The sequence below is a fragment of the Oncorhynchus keta genome, chromosome 1 (genome assembly GCF_023373465.1).
Source record: "Oncorhynchus keta strain PuntledgeMale-10-30-2019 chromosome 1, Oket_V2, whole genome shotgun sequence".
In the NCBI taxonomy this organism is placed as follows: domain Eukaryota; kingdom Metazoa; phylum Chordata; class Actinopteri; order Salmoniformes; family Salmonidae; genus Oncorhynchus; species Oncorhynchus keta.
The window spans coordinates 79807406-79829499 of NC_068421.1; the positions used below are offsets into that span (position 1 = coordinate 79807406).

The 22094-nt window shown below is 45.7% G+C and overlaps 1 protein-coding gene and 1 long non-coding RNA gene across 10 annotated transcripts in view; one reads left to right on the top strand and one right to left on the bottom strand.

Annotated features, from left to right (window-relative positions):
* Nucleotides 1-22094, bottom strand: part of LOC118373427 (zinc finger CCCH domain-containing protein 3-like) — a 118292-nt gene that overhangs the window by 77891 nt on the left and 18307 nt on the right. The window lies entirely within an intron of this gene.
* On the top strand, nucleotides 16695-21894 carry LOC127907283 (uncharacterized). 9 transcript variants are annotated; one of them, XR_008064024.1, is made up of 6 exons: nucleotides 16695-18165; nucleotides 18236-18725; nucleotides 19113-19357; nucleotides 20233-20267; nucleotides 20338-20407; nucleotides 20443-21280. It is a non-coding gene; the product is annotated as an uncharacterized LOC127907283 (long non-coding RNA). The 9 variants fall into 9 exon arrangements; XR_008064031.1 differs by having other exon boundaries at nucleotides 16695-18130; XR_008064028.1 differs by having other exon boundaries at nucleotides 16695-17850; nucleotides 17921-18725.

A 22094-nucleotide genomic window follows, 5' to 3' on the forward strand; every position in this document is an offset into this window, starting at 1 on the left:
TTCTTTCCCATCACCTTATCAGACAAGGGCTCACGAAGGAGTAGAAGACAAGGGCTCACGAAGGAGAAGAACAACAAGGGCTCACGAAGGAGAAGAAGACAAGGGCTCACGAAGGAGAAGAACAACAAGGGCTCACGAAGGAGAAGAACAACAAGGGCTCACGAAGGAGAAGAAGACAAGGGCTCACGAAGGAGTAGAAGACAATGGCTCACGAAGGAGTAGAAGACAATGGCTCACGAAGGAGTAGAAGACAATGGCTCACGAAGGAGTAGAAGACAAGGGCTCACGAAGGAGTAGAAGACAAGGGCTCACGAAGGAGTAGAAGACAAGGGCTCACGAAGGAGTAGAAGACAAGGGCTCACGAAGGAGTAGAAGACAAGGGCTCACGAAGGAGTAGAAGACAAGGGCTCACGAAGGAGTAGAAGACAAGGGCTCACGAAGGAGTAGAAGACAAGGGCTCACAAAGGAGTAGAAGACAAGGGCTCACGAAGGAGTAGAAGACAAGGGCTCACAAAGGAGTAGAAGACAAGGGCTCACAAAGGAGTAGAAGACAAGGGCTCACAAAGGAGTAGAAGACAAGGGCTCACAAAGGAGGAGAAGACAAGGGCTCACGAAGGAGAAGGAAAGGGCTCACAAAGGAGTAGAAGACAAGGGCTCACAAAGGAGTAGAAGACAAGGGCTCACAAAGGAGAAGACAAGGGCTCACAAAGGAGAAGACAAGGGCTCACAAAGGAGAAGACAAGGGCTCATGAAGGAGAAGAAGACAATGGCTCACGAAGGAGAAGAAGACAATGGCTCACAAAGGAGAAGAAGACAAGGGCTCACGAAGGAGAAGAAGGCAAGGGCTCACGAAGGAGAAGAAGACAAGGGCTCACAAAAGAGAAGAAGACAATGGCTCACAAAAGAGAAGAAGACAAGGGCTCACGAAGGAGAAGGGCTCACGAAGGAGAAGAAGGGCTCACGAAGGAGAAGAAGGGCTCACGAAGGAGAAGGGCTCACGAAGGAGAGGAAGGGCTCACGAAGGAGAAGGGCTCACGAAGGAGGAGAAGGGCTCACGAAGGAGGAGAAGGGCTCACGAAGGAGGAGAAGGGCTCACGAAGGAGGAGAAGGGCTCACGAAGGAGGAGAAGGGCTCACGAAGGAGGAGAAGGGCTCACGAAGGAGGAGAAGGGCTCACGAAGGAGGAGAAGGGCTCACGAAGGAGGAGAAGGGCTCACGAAGGAGAAGAAGGGCTCACGAAGGAGAAGAAGGGCTCACGAAGGAGAAGAAGGGCTCACGAAGGAGAAGAAGGGCTCACGAAGGAGAAGAAGGGCTCACGAAGGAGAAGAAGGGCTCACGAAGGAGAAGAAGGGCTCACGAAGGAGAAGAAGGGCTCACGAAGGAGAAGAAGGGCTCACAAAGGAGAAGAAGACAAGGGCTCACGAAGGAGAAGAAGGGCTCACGAAGGAGAAGAAGACAAGGGCTCACGAAGGAGAAGAAGACAAGGGCTCACGAAGGAGAAGAAGACAAGGGCTCACGAAGGAGAAGAAGACAAGGGCTCACGAAGGAGAAGAAGACAAGGGCTCACGAAGGAGAAGAAGACAAGGGCTCACGAAGGAGAAGAAGACAAGGGCTCACGAAGGAGAAGAAGACAAGGGCTCACGAAGGAGAAGAAGACAAGGGCTCACAAAGGAGAAGAAGACAAGGGCTCACGAAGGAGAAGAAGACAAGGGCTCACGAAGGAGAAGAAGACAAGGGCTCACGAAGAGAAGAAGACAAGAGAAGAAGACAAGGGCTCACGAAGGAGAAGAAGACAAGGGCTCACGAAGGAGAAGAAGACAAGGGCTCACGAAGGAGAAGAAGACAAGGGCTCACGAAGGAGAAGAAGACAAGGGCTCACGAAGGAGAAGACAAGGAAGGAGAGCTATCCAACATAACTGGCTCCTAGGCAGGCAAGGAGGGAAAACATGTACAGAAGACACACCAAGCAGCCTATGAGTTATGTACAAAACCCTCAGCACCTCTCACAAACTGTTGTCTGATAAACACCACATGACCAAAAGTGTATGGACACCTGCTCGTCGAACATGTCATTCCAAAATCACAGGCATTAATATGGAGTTGGTCCCCCCCTTTGCTGCTATAACAGCCTCCTCTCTTCTGGGAAATATTTGCACACTAGATGTTGGAACATTGTTGCAGGAACTTGCTCCATTCAGCCACAAGAGCATTGGTGAGGTCAGCACTGATGTTGGGCTATTAGGCCTGGCTCGCAGTCAGCGTTCCAATTCATCCCAAAGATGTTTGATGGGGTTGAGGACACGGGTCTGAACAGGCCAGTAGTCAATTAGTTGCGCACCGATCCCGACAAACCATTTCTGTATGGACCACGTGTTGTGCACGGGGACATTGTCATGAATATCCTTGTCATGAATATCCGTGTCATGAATGTCATTGTATGTTGTAGCGTTAAGACTTCCCTTAACTGGAACTAAGGGGCCTAGCCCGAACTAAGAAAAACAGCCCCAGACCATTATTTCTCCATAACCAAACTTTACAGTTGGCACTATGAACTGGGGCAGGTAGCATTCTCCTGGCATCCACCAAACCCAGCGGCGAGCTTTACACCACTCCAACCGACGCTTGGCATTGCACATTGTGATCTTAGGCTTGTGTGTGGCTGCTCGGCCATAGAAACCCATTCATGAAGCTCCCAACGAACAGTTATTGTGCTGACGTTGTGTCCAGAAGCAGTTTGGAACTCTGTAGTGAATGTTGAAACCGAGGACAGATGATTTTTACACGCTTCACCACTCGGCGGTCCCGTTCTGTGTTCTTGTGTGTTGCTCCAAGACGTTTCCACTGACTTTTTGTCAAGGTGGCATCCTATGACGGTGCCACATTGAAAGTCACTGAGCTCTTCAGGAGGGTAATTCTACTGCCAATGTTTGTCTATGGAGATTGCATGGCTGTGTGCTCGATTTTATACACCTGACAGCAACGGGTGTGGCTGAAATAGTCGATTCCACTAATTTGAAGGGGTGTCAACATACTTTTGTTTATATAGTGTAACGTTTTGCTCCAGGAGAATAACCCCCGGCGCTGGTCGTGACCCTATCTGTGACCATGTATATATATCTTTTTTTTTTGTATTGTTTTTCACACCTGCACTGTTGGAGCTCAGAGCTTAAGGATTTCACTGTGCACTGCAACTACATTTGGGACCCTGTGCACATGACTAAATAAAACATCTGACTTTCCGACAGATGCCCAGATGTCTGTAGGCTAATGAACTACTGCCTGACCACTCACTTTAGCGGTTAGCCTAAAGGTTAATGTAGTAGCAGTACGGAGCAAAGCTACACAGAGTGGGCTACATTTGCAGAGGTCAGGGGTGCGTGGTCAGGGAGTTTAGGAAGGGGATAGGAGGCCTCTCTAGCCCAGTCAATCAGGGTGCTAATTTGGTGAGGGCAGAGGGGAGAGGGGGCTGCCACTCTCTCCTTCCCAGCCCTTTTGAAGTCAAGCAGGTGCTCCAAAGACGCAAGCCTGCAAATTAACACTCATCCCCCCTTCTCTCCCTCCCTCTCTCTCTCTCTCCACACACTTTACACCTTTTTCTCTTTCAGTCAGTCACTCATCTCCAGCTCTCTATTCATTCATCTATTTCTTCACTCCCTCCATCATCCCATCAACCCGCCCCCTTCTTCTCCTTCTAACACTACATTTATATCTCCCCTTTCTCCAAGTTAGTCTCTAACCTTCTATCCCTCCTCTTCCCTCTCTCTCCCCCTTCCTTTCCTCTCTGCCTTCTCTCCCCGGCAGTGTGTGTGTATGCAGCTGCTGTGTTCTAATTGGTCCCTCTGGGCAGGGCTGGACTGGCACCAGACCTTCTAATCTGAGCAGCCCTGGAAGGAGCGGGCATCTGCTCTGGTCGCACGGGCACCACTGATCAACCGCTGGCACACGGGTGCACATACACACATGATGGAAAAGGTCTTCCAAAGTCACAGAAATGACTGTACAACGATAAAATACTGTACGCCAAGATATGCTCAGTCAATTCAGAGCTATAGGATGAGGACACACATACACATCTATGTCTTACTATACTTGTAGGGACTTTTTGGGGATCAAGAATTTATTCCCATTCAAAATCCTATTTTTCCTAACCACTAACCATAACCCTAAAATAGCCTTTTTACAAGTGAGGACTGTCAAAATGTCCTCACTTCTCTGAATTTGAGTTGGTTTACTATTCTTATAAGGACTTCTGGTATACTTAAGTCTAGTAACACGTTGACATGCCTTGCAATGGAACAGTTCAGGTAAGACCAGCCTACTTCTGAAAAATGACTGACAGGTTTATAACTGTTCAACTATACCCAGAAGGGGGTAGAGAGAGAGAGAGAGAGAGAGAAGGGGGTAGAGAGAGAGAGGGAGAGAGAGAAGGAAGGGGGAGAGAGAGAGAGAGAGAGAGAGAGAGAGAGAGAGAGAGAGAGAGAGAGAGAGAGAGAGAGAGAGAGAGAGAGAGAGAGAGAGAGAGAGAGAGAGAGAGAGAGAGAGAGAGAGAGAGAGAGAGAGAGAGAGAGAGAGAGAGAGAGAGAGAGAGAATATATGAGTGTGTGTGTGAGAACTGGGCAGAGGGCCCCTGTCGTTATGGTAACCGGAGAGGCAGCACTGCAAGTTGGTCATTAATATGTACAAACTCGTTAAGCCAAGAATGTCCTGAAAGTCTAGCCGGAGGAGGGAGGGTGAGGATCGTAGAGGGGTGCAACCATCTCTAAAATAGACCAGTCACAAGAACTTATTTTTGAGGCAGGAGAGAAAAGAGTACATTAAGATGGCCTTTGATCTAGAGACAAACACACAAGCACAAATTATGCAAACACACAATCACACACATGCATGGACACACATTTAATTTATACAAAATTCAATTTGAGGCTCCCACATATCCATGCAGCTGGGCCAATATCAAATACACAAACTAGCATCTAGAAGCATCTTAGTGGCCCCTGATGAGTGTCCAAACGGGTAACATTTCCTGTGCAAAATGTCCAAATGACATCAGTTTGACTGGTTCTAAGGAAATAGAAAGCTGTGAAAACAACCCAACATGTTTCTGATAAGATTTCAGTTCGTCTTGGATGCATATTTTATGTGGTTGAAATACTATCAGCTTTTATGATGCTGATAAAGATAGCACCTCTACAGACGTATCTAACTGCACATTCACATTCTCTCAAGATGAAGGAAAGAAATCACATTTCTCCATTAAATAAATTGCCTACATTTGCTGTATAATATTACTGCAAGAAATGTTTAATTCTGCAGGAGTTAATAGTAAGGCTATGTGAGAGGTTATAGACCTACAGTCAGTGTCCATATTTCACTTTACATTTAACCCATCTGAACAGGCTACAGTTCCCTTGACATTCCATAGGCCTATTTGAAGTTCCAGTCTTGTGACTGTCAAATTCACAAACAGGTGTTTCTCAGTAGGAGGCTGAAGTTGTCTTGTAAACAGCTAGTCAGTCAGGGGCCAAACTGGCCATGTAATACAGCTCCCAGAGGACCCTAGCTACTTACATAACCACAGCTTGGATAACACTACTGACACACACACACTGGCCTGACCTTATAGTGTGTGTGTGTGTGTGTATATGTCACCCTTTTACATGCTAGTATAGTGTCTAGTCTCCATATCGGTTTCGTGCATAAGCACCACCTAGGATTTGCAGTCATGTTAACTAAAACTAAACATTCCCAGGACTGGTCTACGGGGTACTGTGAACATTCCCAGAACTGGTCTACGGGGTACTGTGAACATTCCCAGGACTGGTCTACTGGTCTACGGGGTACTGTGAACATTCCCAGGACTGGTCTACTGGGTACTGTGAACATTCCCAGAACTGGTCTACGGGGTACTGTGAACATTCCCAGGACTGGTCTACTGGGTACTGTGAACATTCCCAGAACTGGTCTACGGGGTACTGTGAACATTCCCAGGACTGGTCTACGGGGTACTGTGAACATTCCCAGGACTGGTCTACGGGGTACTGTGAACATTCCCAGGACTGGTCTACGGGGTACTGTAAACATTCCCCAGGACTGGTCTACGGGGTACTGTGAACATTCCCCAGACTGGTCTACGGGGTACTGTGAACATTCCCCAGGACTGGTCTACGGGGTACTGTGAACATTCCCAGGACTGGTAAACGGGGGTACTGTGAACATTCCCAGGACTGGTCTACTGGTCTACGGGGTACTGTGAACATTCCCAGGACTGGTCTACGGGGTACTGTGAACATTCCCAGGACTGGTCTACTGGTCTAAGGGGTACTGTGAACATTCCCAGAACTGGTCTACGGGGTACTGTGAACATTCCCAGAACTGGTCTACGGGGTACTGTGAACATTCCCAGGACTGGTCTACGGGGTACTGTGAACATTCCTAAGGACTGGTCTACGGGGTACTGTGAACATTCCCAGGACTGGTCTACGGGGTACTGTGAACATTCCCAGGACTGGTCTACGGGGTACTGTGAACATTCCCAGGACTGGTCTACGGGGTACTGTGAACATTCCCAGGACTGGTCTACGGGGTACTGTGAACATTCCTAAGGACTGGTCTACGGGGTACTGTGAACATTCCCCAGAACTGGTCTACGGGGTACTGTGAACATTCCCAGGACTGGTCTACGGGGTACTGTGAACATTCCCAGGACTGGTCTACGGGGTACTATGAACATTCCCAGGACTGGACTACGGGGTACTGTGAACATTCCCAGGACTGGTCTACGGGGTACTGTGAACATTCCCAGGACTGGTCTACGGGGTACTGTGAACATTCCCAGGACTGGTCTACGGGGTACTGTGAACATTCCCAGGACTGGTCTACGGGGTACTGTGAACATTCCCAGGACTGTTCTACAGGGTACTGTGAACATTCCCAGGACTGGTCTACTGGTCTACGGGGTACTGTGAACATTCCCAGGACTGGTCTACTGGTCTACGGGGTACTGTGAACATTCCCAGGACTGGTCTACTGGTCTACAGGGTACTGTGAACATAACACACCTATCAAATCTAAACTGAACTTGACTTAAGCCTTTGGCTCCTATAAGGAGCATAGTAACATCAAATCCAAAGCTCCTCCATAATAGGCATCATGGATTCACACCCTACCCACGCCTGTCCTCCAGCCATAACACCTTTGTTCAGGTTGGCATCCTAGATCAAACAGTACAGTGCTTCATCATTCTTTCATAGCTGCTCTGTTCTTCCTATACAATTTCTTTAGTGAAGAATCTATATATCATGTCAATGAGGCCTACAGTCCAATCAGTTCAGCATTACTGTCATTGGACAGAGGGATCAATGACATCAGTGTCACCACAGAGATAGAGCGAGGCATTTAACAGCCGAGGCTGACCCAGGACAGGAGACAAATGACCACACACACACATACGCACATAAACGTGTACCTAAACACACACACACTGTGTCTAAGCCCCCTGGACAGGAGACAAATGAACCACTTCCCACAGTGCAATTCACCAGGGAACGAGGGACAGTAAACGACCAATGATCAATACAAGCTTCTCCACAACTACACAGCCACTCCTCTCCATCTATCTCCCCAGTGACTTCCCAGGTCCCTGTGATGTTGATGCTCTCGTCTATGGAGACAAGTGGCTTTGTCACACCTCCCTTTGTTTCTCTTTAAGTGTGAAGCCACAGTGACAGGAGACAAACTAGCTATTTCCCCCAGAGCAACTCACCAGAGACAGCACAGAATGAACTGCCCCAAATCAATACTGTACTCTGTCGCTCTCCTCACCCCCACCTGGTCGCTTCTTCTCACCCCCACTCTCTCTCACACACCTCTCTCATCTTTCCCCACTCTCTCTCACATACAGTGGAGTTTGGAGTGTGACTGTTTGAGGTTGTGGACAGGTGTCTTTTATACTGATAACAAGTTCAAACGGGTGCCATTAATACAGGTAACGAGTGGAGGACAGAGGAGGATCTTAAAGAAGAAGTTACAGGTCTGTGAGAGCCAGAAATCTTGCTTGTTTGTAGGTGACCAAATACTTATTTTCCATCATAATTTGCAAATAAATTCATTAAAAATCCTACAATGTGATTTTCTGGATTTTTTTCTCTCTCATTTTGTCTGTCATATTTGAAGTGTACCTATGATGAAAATTACAGGCCTCTCATCTTTTTAAGTGGGAGAACTTGCACAATTGGAGGCTGACTAAATTTTTTTGCCCCACTGTACACACCTCTCTCTCTCTCTCTCTCGCTCTCTCTCTCTGTGCATGCTGGGTGTTTTTGGAGTTTGATTGTTTGGTGTGGAAAGCTCTATCCTAACTAACTTTCTTGACTCTATTCTTTTCTTTACATGTTATTTTCTATGGTGGAGGGTTAATGCAATATTTGTTTTTAGCGGTATCCAAAGTTTTTTTTTTCAAAGTTAGGGTGGAAGAGGACAGAGTAACGTTCCTGGGGGTTGGAAGGTCTAGTGTGCGCAATGGCTTCTCAGCCTAGCGCACGGGAGACGCTGTCGATACAGCATGGGTTCAGGTGTATTCCTGAGAACGGAGTTAATTAAGGTGGAGGAGGTTCTGCTCGCGGTCGGTGAACAGGTAGGAGCTGAGTTTATAATTTGGTCGGTAGGCTAATTGCTAGCGGAATATTTGTAAGGGATGTGTTGGTGTCAATTTCACCTATCTCTACCCCTTCAACAAGAGTTGTAGTGGCAAATTTGCCTCCGTTTATTACGGATGATCAAATTAGGAAAGAGCTGAGTCGTTTTGGTAAGTTTGCTAGCGGTTTCCGTGTACTGTCAGCAGGTTTTCAGGCAGATGCCGTTAAGCACGTTGTTTCATTCAGGAGGCAAGTGTTTATGTTTCTGAACAATAATGAGCAACAGCTAAATGTGCATTTTAAAGTGAGGCATGGGGAGGGGCTCTATGCAGGTTTTGCCAGCACAGATAGTCTACGGTGTTTTGAATGTGGGGATTTGGGGCACAAGAGCTTTGCGTGCCCACATAAAGGCCATAGACAAGGGGAGGGTACGAGCGCAAGGGGGAAATCGAGGTCAAAATGCAGGGGGTAAGGAGATGCAGACAGCAGAGGCTGGGCCTAGTCAGTCTAGAGATGGTGGTGTAGATGAGGCTGGGTCTAGTCAGGCTAGAGATGGTGGAGAAGCAGAGGCTGGGTCTAGTCAGGCTAGAGATGGTAGGGTAGTAGAGGCTGGGTCTAGTCAGGCTAGAGATGGTGGAGAAGCAGAGGCTGGGTCTAGTCAGGCTAGAGATGGTGGGGTAGCTGAGGCTGGGCCTAGACATGCTATGGAGGGTGTTGTACTTGAGGCTGGCCCTAGTCATGCTATGGAGGGTGGTGCAGCTGAGGCTGGCCCTAGTCATGCTATGGAGGGTGGTATAGCTGAGGCTGGCCCTAGTCATGCTATGGAGGGTGTTGTAGCTGAGGCTGGCCCTAGTCATGCTATGGAGGGTGGTATAGCTGAGGCTGGCCCTAGTCATGCTATGGAGGGTGTTGTAGCTGAGGCTGGCCCTAGTCATGCTATGGAGGGTGGTATAGCTGAGACTGGCCCTAGTCATGCTATGGAGGGTGGTATAGCTGAGGCTGGCCCTAGTCATGCTATGGAGGGTGGTATAGCTGAGGCTGGCCCTAGTCATGCTATGGAGGGTGGTGTAGCTGAGGCTGGCCCTAGTCATGCTATGGAGTGTGGTGCAGATGATACTGCGTCTAGTCAGGTTATTCTAGTGGATGAGGAGAGTATAGTGGGGAAGTGTAAGAGATTAGGGGGGGAGGAGGAGGGTGTCAAGAGGAAAAAGAAAAAGGGTGTGGACAAAGGCACCATGGAAATGTTGCCTGTTGCTGTGGGTGAGGCCCTAACCAGAGAGAAAGGGCAGGTGGTCAGGGTGGGACATAGAGAAGAGGAGGAAAGTGAGTCTGAGGAAGAGGATGAGGAGGTATTTTTTTCAGACTCCTCTTCAATTGGCCCGGAGCTGACAGCCAGTCAACCAGAGGGGTCTAAGTACACGTTGAGAGAACTGACAAGGTTCCTGAATGAGACTAAGGGGAAAAAAGTTAATCTTGAGGCTTTTTTTCCTGATCCTAGAAAGTTTGTAAGATCAGTGCAACATGCTATGAGAAATGAGGGGCATGGTGTCCTCTCACCCAGGAAACGGTTTAGGTTGAGGAAGTGGGTCACAACAGTGCGTAAAGGTTTACCTTCAGACACTGTTTAAATGTTTAATTTTTTACTGACACTGGGGCTTTTTGAGCTTTGCTATTGGTCTATTTCTCTGCTGGCTTTTCTCCCACTTCTTATGGAGACTCTTCGGGTAGGCTCTCTCAATATAAATGGCGCCAGAGATGCGGGAAAGAGGAGTGTGTTGAGTGAATATGTGAAACAAAAAAAAAGTACAGGTGTTGTTTCTGCAGGAGACACATAGTGATGTGGTGAATGAAGTTGATTGGGGGCTCTGGTGGAAAGGGGCAAGTGTGTTGAGCCATGGGACAAATCTTAGTGCAGGGGTGGCAGTCATTTTTGCACCGGGTCTGGCTGTAAAAATTTGCTCCTCAAAGGAGGTGTGTAGGGGTAGGTTGCTTGTTGTTAAAGCAGAAATTAACAACATGTGTTTTGTCTTTATAAATGTGTATGCGCCTAACACAGGGAGAGAAAGAGGGGTTCTATTTGGGAGTCTTAGACAGGAACTTTCACAAGTAGCGCCTGAGGAGACGCTGGTGATCGGAGGTGACTGGAACTGTACAATGGATTTTTACAAAAGACAGAAATGGGGAAGAGCCTCATTCAGTGTCAGTGGGAGTGTTAAGGGACATCTTTAATCAGTTTGACCTAGTGGATGTTTGGAGAACTAAACATCCAAACACAAGACAGTATACGTGGGTGAAGGTTTTTGGGGCTAGGGTGAGCAGCTCGACTTGATCGTTTTTACATGTCCAGGAATCAGAGCAATAGGCTGCTGGGTGCTACCATTCTCCCAGTGGGGTTTTCGGATCACCACACAACCATGGCTCGGCTGTCTATTTCACCAGGGCCCCGGCAGGCATCTTATTGGAAGTTCAATGTAAAGCTCTTACAAGATGCCACTTTTTGCTCAGGTTTCCAGACTTTTTGGGAAAGATGGGGGCAGCGAAGAGAGGAGTATGAGTCTCTGAGTCAGTGGTGGGATGTGGGGAAAGTGTAAATTCGGCTTTTCTGTCAACAGTACACAGCTCTCTCATCCTCAGAGGCTAGGAGAGTATTGGGGGAACTAGAGAGGTGTATTAGTGAGATGGAGGTAGAGATGGTGGGGCAAGGCAATGTAGGCCTCCAGGCTAACTTAGCCGAATTACGTAGGGACCTGGGCAGTTTTTTCCAGGTTAAAGCAAAGGGAGCACTTGTAAGAGCTAGGTTCTCCATGCTCAAGGAGATGGATGCTCCCAGCTCCTTCTTCTTTGGTTTGGAAAGACAGAGCAGTGAAGCCAAGGGTATGCATTGTCTACGGCTGTCTGATGGGCGGGTGACCTCTGTGGTGGGGGAGATGCGGGAGCGGACTGTGGAGTTTTATACTGAATTGTATAGGGCAGAAATGTGTGATCCTATGTGTGCTCAGGTCTTGTTCACAGGACTCCCTAAGCTCTCTCGGGCACAGAGGGATGAAATGGACATTCCTCTGTTGTCACATGAACTGGCAGAGGCAGTAACCCAGATGTCCCCTGGTCGTGCACCCGGGGTTGATGGACTTCCAGTGGAATTTTACAAAAAATTCTGGGGAACAATTGGACAGGATTTATTTTGCGTGTTGCGAGAATGCGTCGGGGTAGGAGAGTTGCCGATGAGCTGCCGTCGGGCGGCTCTGACTCTCCTGCCCAAAAAAGGGGACTTGTGTGAACTTAAGAACTGGAGGCCTGTGGCATTACTCTGTGCGGACTACAAGATTTTTGCCAAGGTCTTCTCTAACAGACTGAAGTCCCATCTGGACTCTATAATACACAAGGACCAGACATATTGTGTACCGGGACGCTCAATCACGGACAACTTGTTCTTGATTAGGGACATGTTGGACTTGTCGAGAGGTTCTAATGTGAACGTTGGACTGGTCTCTTTAGATCAAGAGAAGGCTTTTGATAGAGTGGATCATGAGTATCTGTTTAATGTGATGTTTGGGTTTGGGAAGAGTTTTGTGACCTGTGTGAAGCTGGTGTATGCTGGGGCGTCATGTATGGTTAAGGTGGGAGGGGGGCTCAGTAGGCCAGTCTGGGTGAGACGGGGCATTAGACAAGGATGCCCTCTATCTGGGCAGCTGTACACACTAGCCATTGAGCCTTTTTTAGGACTGCTACGCAGGAGACTGCGGGGAGTGTGCTGGACAGGCATGGATGTGGTGACAGGAATTGCAGTCTCAGCATATGCATATGATGTTTCTGTGATGGTCAGGGATGGGCAAGATATGCAGGAACTAGAGACCAGTCTGAAGGTGTACGAGGGAGCTTCATCAGCTAAGGTAAACTGGGGAAAGAGCAAAGCTCTGTTATGTGGGGCATGGGGGGATAGGGCTCCTCCTCTGCTTCCAGGGGGTTTGCAGTGGGGTTGTGAAGGGCTTAAAGTGTTGGGTGTGTACCTGGGCTCGGAGAGGTGGGTCAGCAAGAACTGGGAGGGGCTGACACAGGCAGTGGTGTCAAGACTGGCCAGGTGGAGGTGGCTCCTGTCCCAAGTGTCATATAGAGGGAGGGTGCTGATAATCAACAACCTGGTGGCATCTTCCTTGTGGCATAAACTGGCTGTCCTCAACCCCCCCGCCGGTCTGCTTGCAGACCTGCAACGCAAGCTGGTGGACTTTTTTTTGGTCGGGACATCACTGGCTGAAGGCAGCAGTTTTGTACATGACCGTCCACGAAGGAGGACAGGGCCTGGTGGAACTGGAGAGCAGGATGGCTGCTTTCCGACTAAAGGCGGTGCAGAGACTGCTGTACCACACTGATGTTGGCTGGAGGGAACCAGCATGCGCTGCTGAGGAGAGCTGGCGGATTAGGGTTGGACCGGCAGCTGTTCCTCATGAAGCTGGAGAGGCTGAGTACAGCAGGTCTCTCAGAGTTTTACTCTGCGGTGCTGAGGGCCTGGCAGCTGCTAAGGCCCACACGAGAAGGGGGTGTGGAGCCTGGGCAGTGGGTGTGGGAGGAGCCCATCTTCCACAACCCAGCCATCCCTTTGAGATCGGTTCAGTCGGCCACCCTGCAGAGGCAACTGATGGCAGGGGGTTTACAAAGGCTGGGTGACCTGAGACTGCTGGGAGAGGAGGGGTGGAAAACCCCGGAGGTCTTGGCGCAACAAACAGGAATAACGTCTCTTAGGCTGCTGGAGAGATTCCTGGAGGAGGTCCAGGAGGCACTGTCTGAGCCGGTAAGGGGGGTGTTTGAGAGGCCAAAGGGAGAGGGGCCACCAATGTTCCCGCCACTGCAGGTGACGGCAGAGACTGGAGACTGGCAAGGGGGTCTGGAGGACTTGTTAGATTTTAACACTCTGAGCCTGGGGGAGTTTGAGGGGGTGGGAGGTAAAGCCCTCTACAACCTCTGCGTTAAGGTGAGGAGCATTAGAAGCCTAACAGGAGTGAAGGCACATCAGTGGCAGGGGGTATGTGGGGCGGAGAGTATGGTGGGTTTTAGATGGAGGGCGCTCTACAAACCCCCAGTACCAAAGAGGTCAGGGGACCTCCAGTGGAGGGTTCTTCATGGAGCCCTGGCCACTAACATCTGGTTGGCACGGGTTGATCCGGGAATTGGGCAGGGGTGTCCTTTCTGTCAAATGAAAGAAACTGTAATTCATGTGTTTTCTGTGTGCACCAGGTTAATGCCATTAATGTCTCTGTTGGAATGTCTGTGTGACAGGTTGGCGGTGTTTTTTGCTGTTGGGATGTTTATAATGGGATACAGGTATTCGAGTAAGGAGAAAGAAAAATGTGTTTTGTTGAATTTTCTGTTTGCTCAGGCAAAGTTAGCTATTTGGCTAACAAGGAGGAACAGGGTCAAAGGTGGGGGGATAACAGACCCTTTACTACTGTTTAATGGGATGGTCTCTGCGCGCCTTAGGGTTGAGTTTGAGTTCTATAAAATGATCAAATGTGTGGAGATGTTTGAGGAGATATGGTGTGTTGGGGGGACTGTCTGTATTGCTGGGGAAGATGTTTTGGATATACGGTTGTAGGAGAGGGTTTTTGTGTATTTTTATTTATTTATTTTTTATTTTAGGAGTGGGGGGGGTGAGTTTTAAATGAATTAAGAATGTTTCAATAAAGCAAGACCAAAAGTCAAAAGTCTCTCTCTCCCATCTCACCCCACTCTCTCTCCTCTCCCTCTCACACACCACCCCACTCTCTCACACCTCCATTCTCACATCTCCCCACTCAATTCAATTCAATTCAATTCAAGGGCTTTATTGGCATGGGAAACATGTGTTAACATTGCCAAAGCAAGTGAGGTAGACAACATACAAAGTGAATATATAAAGTGAAAAACAACAAAAATTAACAGTAAACATTACACATACAACAGTTTCAAAACAGTAAAGACATTACAAATGTCATATTATATATATATATATATATATATACATATATACATACATACATATATATATACATATATATATATATATATATATATACATATATACATACATACACAATGTACAAATAATTAAAGGACACAAGATAAAATAAATAAGCATAAATATGGGTTGTATTTACAATGGTGTTTGTTCTTCACTGGTTGCCCTTTTCTCGTGGCAACAGGTCACAAATCTTGCTGCTGTGATGGCACACTGTGGAATTTCACCCAGTAGGTATGGGAGTTTTTCAAAATTGGATATGTTTTCGAATTCTTTGTGGATCTGTGTGATCTGGGGGAAATATGTCTCTCTAATATGGTCATACATTGGGCAGGAGGTTAGGAAGTGCAGCTCAGTTTCCACCTCATTTTGTGGGCAGTGAGCACATAGCCTGTCTTCTCTTGAGAGCCATGTCTGCCTACGGCGGCCTTTCTCAATAGCAAGGCTATGCTCACTGAGTCTGTACATAGTCAAAGCTTTCCTTAATTTTGGGTCAGTCACAGTGGTCAGGTATTCTGCCGCTGTGTACTCTCTGTGTAGGGCCAAATAGCATTCTAGTTTGCTCTCTCTCTCTCCCTCCCCACTCTCTCACACACCTCCCCACTCTCACACACCTCCCCACTCTCTCTCACACCTCCCCACTCTCTCTCACACCTCCCCACTCTCTCACACACATCCCCACTCTCTCACACACATCCCCACTCTCTCACACATCCCCAGTCTCTCACACCTCAGCATTAAACTGCTATCATTCCCATTACCACCAATACCACTACTATCATCATCATTAAACTGCTATCATTCCCATTACCACCCATATCATTACAACTACTATCATCATCATTAAACTGCTATCATTACCATCCATACCAGTACAACTACTATCATCATCATTAAACTGCTACCATTACCATCCATACCAGTACAACTACTATCATCATTAAACTGCTATCATTACCATTACAACCCATACCACTACTATCATCATTAACCTCTCTCTCTCTCTCTCTCTCTCTCTCTCTCTCTCTCTCTCTCTCTCTCTCTCTCTCTCCATCTCTCTCTCAACCCTCCACTACTCTCATTCTCTCTCTCTCTCTCTCTCTCTCTCTCTCTCTCTCTCTCTCTCACTCTCTCTCTCTCTCTCTCTCTCACACTCTCTCTCCTCCTCTCTCTCTCACACACCTCCCCACTCTCTCTCACACACCTCCCCACTCTCTCTCACACACCTCCCCACTCTCTCTCACACACCTCCCCACTCTCTCTCACACACCTCCCCACTCTCTCTCACACACCTCCCCACTCTCTCTCACACACCTCCCCACTCTCTCTCACACACCTCCCCACTCTCTCTCACACCTCCCCACTCTCTCTCACACACCTCCCCACTCTCTCTCACACACCTCCCCACTCTCTCTCACACACCTCCCCACTCTCTCTCCTCCCCCCACTCTCTCACACACCTCCCCCTCTCTCTCACACACCCCCCCTCTCTCACACACCTCCCCCTCTCTCTCACACCTCCCCCTCTCTCTCACACACCTCCCCCCTCTCTCTCACACACCTCCCCACTCTCTCACACACATCCCCACTCTCTCACACACATCCCCACTCTCTCACACACATCCCCACTCTCTCACACACCTCCCCACTCTCTCACACACCTCCCCACTCTCTCACACACCTCCCCACTCTCTCACACACCTCCCCACTATCTGTACTTGGTAAGGATCTGTCTCTGCTTCGTATCTCTGAGTAGAGATAATCAGCCAATTCATATTCTCTGTTTAGGGTCAGATAGCAATTTAGTCGGTTTCGGGATTTTGTTTCTTTTTCCAATGTTGTAAGTATGAGTCTTGATTGGTTCATGATTTTGCTTATTGTAATTCTTTATTTTGGTGAGGTCCAACACCAGCTGACAGAGAGCTCGTTTCTGGGCTCAGCTCTTTGGTTTGAAGTGCTTTAAATTGCAGACTTGAATTTGGACTTGAATTTATGATATTTTCTGTATTTTCATTATAACTGGAAAGTGGCCCAGTTCTCCCCTACATGCATTAGTTGGGGTATTTCTCTGGACTTGTAGAATTTTCAGACAGAATTCGCATGGAAGGCTTCAATTGGATGTTTGTCGCACATTTTAAAGTCTAGTTTATTGAGTGGCCCCCAAACCTCACTTCCGTAAAGAGCTATTGGTAGGATTACACTGTCAAATATGTTGGTCCAAATTCTAATTGGGATGTTGATTTTGAATAATTTCATTTTTATTGCGGGCTTTTTCTTTGAGTGCATTCACTGCCATATTAAAGTTTCCCAATGCAGATATGGTGAGACGGTAGGTTTAAATTTTAGTGTGTTCAATTATGGTGTTGTTCAGGGTGAATTTATATGTGTGCTTCTGATAGCAGTTTTTTGGGGGGTAGAAATCATGATTTTTGTTTCTTGGAAATTTACTGCCAGGGTACAATTATGGCAATATTGCTCCAGAATATTAATGTTCTGTTGAAGACCTTTGGTTGGTGATTTTTATTTATGTTTCCTTTATTTATCTAGGCAAGTCTTAAGAAGAAATTATTATTTTCAATGACGGTTGTTCAGGGGCAGAACGACAGATTTGTACCTTGTCAACCCGGGGATTCAATCTTGCAACCTTACTAGTCCAATGCTCTAACCACTAGGCTATGCTGCCGCCTAAATTAGAAGTACCAAGTCATCAGCATATAGCAGGTATTTCTGGGGCTGCAGAATGGTCCAACATGTCTGCTAATTCATTCAGCCTTGTCTCACACCTTGACATTGTGAAAATAATTATGTTCTTTGGTTTTTGATTTTTATTGCACACTTGTTTTCTGTGTACATATATTTTATTAAGTCATATACCTTACCACCAAGCCCACTTTGGAGAATGTTGTAGAATAGCCCTTTGTGGCAAATAGAATCAAATGTTTTTTTTTAAGTCAATAAAGCAAGCAAAGATTTTGCCCTCTTTTTTTGGTGGACGTCTTTATTAATGAGTGTGTGTAAGGTGGACAGTAGTGTTTATTAACGAGTGTGTGTAAGGTGGACAGTAGTGTTTATTAACGAGTGTGTGTAAGGTGGACAGTAGTGTTTATTAACGAGTGTGTGTAAGGTGGACAGTAGTGTTTATTAACGAGTGTGTGTAAGGTGGACAGTAGTGTTTATTAACGAGTGTGTGTAAGGTGGACAGTAGTGTTTATTAACGAGTGTGTGTAAGGTGGACAGTAGTGTTTATTAACGAGTGTGTGTAAGATGGACAGTCGTGTTTATTAACGAGTGTGTGTAAGGTGGACAGTAGTGTTTATTAACGAGTGTGTGTAAGGTGGACAGTAGTGTTTATTAACGAGTGTGTGTAAGGTGGACAGTAGTGTTTATTAACGAGTGTGTGTAAGGTGGACAGTAGTGTTTATTAACGAGTGTGTGTAAGGTGGACAGTAGTGTTTATTAACGAGTGTGTGTAAGGTGGACAGTAGTGTTTATTAACGAGTGTGTGTAAGGTGGACAGTAGTGTTTATTAACGAGTGTGTGTAAGGTGGACAGTAGTGTTTATTAACGAGTGTGTGTAAGATGGACAGTCGTGTTTATTAACGAGTGTGTGTAAGGTGGACAGTAGTGTTTATTAACGAGTGTGTGTAAGGTGGACAGTAGTGTTTATTAACGAGTGTGTGTAAGGTGGACAGTAGTGTTTATTAACGAGTGTGTGTAAGGTGGACAGTAGTGTTTATTAACGAGTGTGTGTAAGGTGGACAGTAGTGTTTATTAACGAGTGTGTGTAAGGTGGACAGTAGTGTTTATTAACGAGTGTGTGTAAGGTGGACAGTAGTGTTTATTAACGAGTGTGTGTAAGGTGGACAGTAGTGTTTATTAACGAGTGTGTGTAAGGTGGACAGTAGTGTTTATTAACGAGTGTGTGTAAGGTGGACAGTAGTGTTTATTAACGAGTGTGTGTAAGGTGGACAGTAGTGTTTATTAACGAGTGTGTGTAAGGTGGACAGTAGTGTTTATTAACGAGTGTGTGTAAGGTGGACAGTAGTGTTTATTAACGAGTGTGTGTAAGGTGGACAGTAGTGTTTATTAACGAGTGTGTGTAAGGTGGACAGTAGTGTTTATTAATGAGTGTGTGTAAGGTGGACAGTAGTGTTTATTAATGAGTGTGTGTAAGGTGGACAGTAGTGTTTATTAATGAGTGTGTGTAAGGTGGACAGTAGTGTTTATTAATGAGTGTGTGTAAGGTGGACAGTAGTGTTTATTAATGAGTGTGTGTGTAAGGTGGACAGTAGTGTTTATTAATGAGTGTGTGTAAGGTGGACAGTAGTGTTTATTAATGAGTGTGTGTAAGGTGGACAGTAGTGTTTATTAATGAGTGTGTGTAAGGTGGACAGTAGTGTTTATTAATGAGTGTGTGTAAGGTGGACAGTAGTGTTTATTAATGAGTGTGTGTAAGGTGGACAGAAGTGTTTATTAATGAGTGTGTGTAAGGTGGACAGTAGTGTTTATTAACGAGTGTGTGTAAGGTGGACAGTAGTGTTTATTAACGAGTGTGTGTAAGGTGGACAGTAGTGTTTATTAACGAGTGTGTGTAAGGTGGACAGTAGTGTTTATTAACGAGTGTGTGTAAGGTGGACAGAAGTGTTTATTAACGAGTGTGTGTAAGGTGGACAGAAGTGTTTATTAACGAGTGTGTGTAAGGTGGACAGAAGTGTTTATTAACGAGTGTGTGTAAGGTGGACAGTAGTGTTTATTAACGGGTGTGTGTAAGGTGGACAGAAGTGTTTATTAACGAGTGTGTGTAAGGTGGACAGTAGTGTTTATTAACGAGTGTGTGTAAGGTGGACAGTAGTGTTTATTAACGAGTGTGTGTAAGGTGGACAGAAGTGTTTATTAACGAGTGTGTGTAAGGTGGACAGTAGTGTTTATTAATGAGTGTGTGTAAGGTGGACAGTAGTGTTTATTAATGAGTTTGTGTAAGGTGGACAGTAGTGTTTATTAATGAGTGTGTGTAAGGTGGACAGTAGTGTTTATTAATGAGTGTGTGTAAGGTGGACAGTAGTGTTTATTAATGAGTGTGTGTAAGGTGGACAGTAGTGTTTATTAATGAGTGTGTGTAAGGTGGACAGTAGTGTTTATTAATGAGTTTGTGTAAGGTGGACAGTAGTGTTTATTAATGAGTGTGTGTAAGGTGGACAGTAGTGTTTATTAATGAGTGTGTGTAAGGTGGACAGAAGTGTTTATTAATGAGTGTGTGTAAGGTGGACAGTAGTGTTTATTAATGAGTGTGTGTAAGGTGGACAGTAGTGTTTATTAATGAGTGTGTGTAAGGTGGACAGAAGTGTTTATTAATGAGTGTGTGTAAGGTGGACAGTAGTGTTTATTAATGAGTGTGTGTAAGGTGGACAGTAGTGTTTATTAATGAGTTTGTGTAAGGTGGACAGAAGTGTTTATTAATGAGTGTGTGTAAGGTGGACAGTAGTGTTTATTAATGAGTGTGTGTAAGGTGGACAGTAGTGTTTATTAATGAGTGTGTGTAAGGTGGACAGTAGTGTTTATTAATGAGTGTGTGTAAGGTGGACAGTAGTGTTTATTAACGAGTGTGTGTAAGGTGGACAGTAGTGTTTATTAATGAGTTTGTGTAAGGTGGACAGTAGTGTTTATTAATGAGTGTGTGTAAGATGGACAGTAGTGTTTATTAATGAGTGTGTGTAAGGTGGACAGTAGTGTTTATTAATGAGTGTGTGTAAGGTGGACAGTAGTGTTTATTAATGAGTGTGTGTAAGGTGGACAGAAGTGTTTATTAATGAGTGTGTGTAAGGTGGACAGTAGTGTTTATTAATGAGTGTGTGTAAGGTGGACAGTAGTGTTTATTAATGAGTGTGTGTAAGGTGGACAGAAGTGTGGTGGTATTTATTAATGAGTGTGTGTAAGGTGGACAGTAGTGTTTATTAATGAGTGTGTGTAAGGTGGACAGTAGTGTTTATTAATGAGTGTGTGTAAGGTGGACAGTAGTGTTTATTAATGAGTGTGTGTAAGGTGGACAGTAGTGTTTATTAATGAGTGTGTGTAAGGTGGACAGAAGTGTTTATTAATGAGTGTGTGTAAGGTGGACAGTAGTGTTTATTAATGAGTGTGTGTAAGGTGGACAGTAGTCTTTATTAATGAGTGTGTGTAAGGTGGACAGTAGTGTTTATTAATGAGTTTTTGTAAGGTGGACAGTAGTGTTTATTAATGAGTGTGTGTAAGGTGGACAGTAGTGTTTATTAATGAGTGTGTGTAAGGTGGACAGTAGTGTTTATTAATGAGTGTGTGTAAGGTGGACAGTAGTGTTTATTAATGAGTGTGTGTAAGGTGGACAGTAGTGTTTATTAATGAGTGTGTGTAAGGTGGACAGTAGTGTTTATTAATGAGTGTGTGTAAGGTGGACAGTAGTGTTTATTAATGAGTGTGTGTAAGGTGGACAGAAGTGTGGTGGTATTTATTAATGAGTGTGTGTAAGGTGGACAGTAGTGTTTATTAATGAGTGTGTGTAAGGTAGACAGTAGTGCGGTGGTGTTGATTAATGAGTGTGTGTAAGATGTATATATGGTCAATAGAGCAGTGGTGTTTATTAATGAGTGTGTGTAAGATGTATATATGGTCAGTAAAGCAGTGGTTAGGGAGAAAGAAATTGACATTTACTAATTACATGTTTTTCTTGATGAAAGGTTTGAATTCTTGAATTCAAAATGCTACAGAAAACCTTTCCCAAGTTGCTGTTTACGCAAATTCCCCTGTAATTATTGGGTTCTGATTTGTCTCCACTTTTGTGGATAGGGGAGATGAGGGAAGGTGGACAGTCGTGTTTATTAACGAGTGTGTGTAAGGTGGACAGTAGTGTTTATTAATGAGTGTGTGTAAGGTGGACAGTAGTGTTTATTAATGAGTGTGTGTAAGGTGGACAGTAGTGTTTATTAATGAGTGTGTGTAAGGTGGACAGAAGTGTTTATTAATGAGTGTGTGTAAGGTGGACAGTAGTGTTTATTAATGAGTGTGTGTAAGGTGGACAGTAGTGTTTATTAACGAGTGTGTGTAAGGTGGACAGTCGTGTTTATTAACGAGTGTGTGTAAGGTGGACAGTAGTGTTTATTAACGAGTGTGTGTAAGGTGGACAGTCGTGTTTATTAACGAGTGTGTGTAAGGTGGACAGTCGTGTTTATTAACGAGTGTGTGTAAGGTGGACAGTAGTGTTTATTAATGAGTGTGTGTAAGGTGGACAGTCGTGTTTATTAACGAGTGTGTGTAAGGTGGACAGTAGTGTTTATTAACGAGTGTGTGTAAGGTGGACAGTAGTGTTTATTAATGAGTGTGTGTAAGGTGGACAGTCGTGTTTATTAACGAGTGTGTGTAAGGTGGACAGTCGTGTTTATTAACGAGTGTGTGTAAGGTGGACAGTAGTGTTTATTAACGAGTGTGTGTAAGGTGGACAGT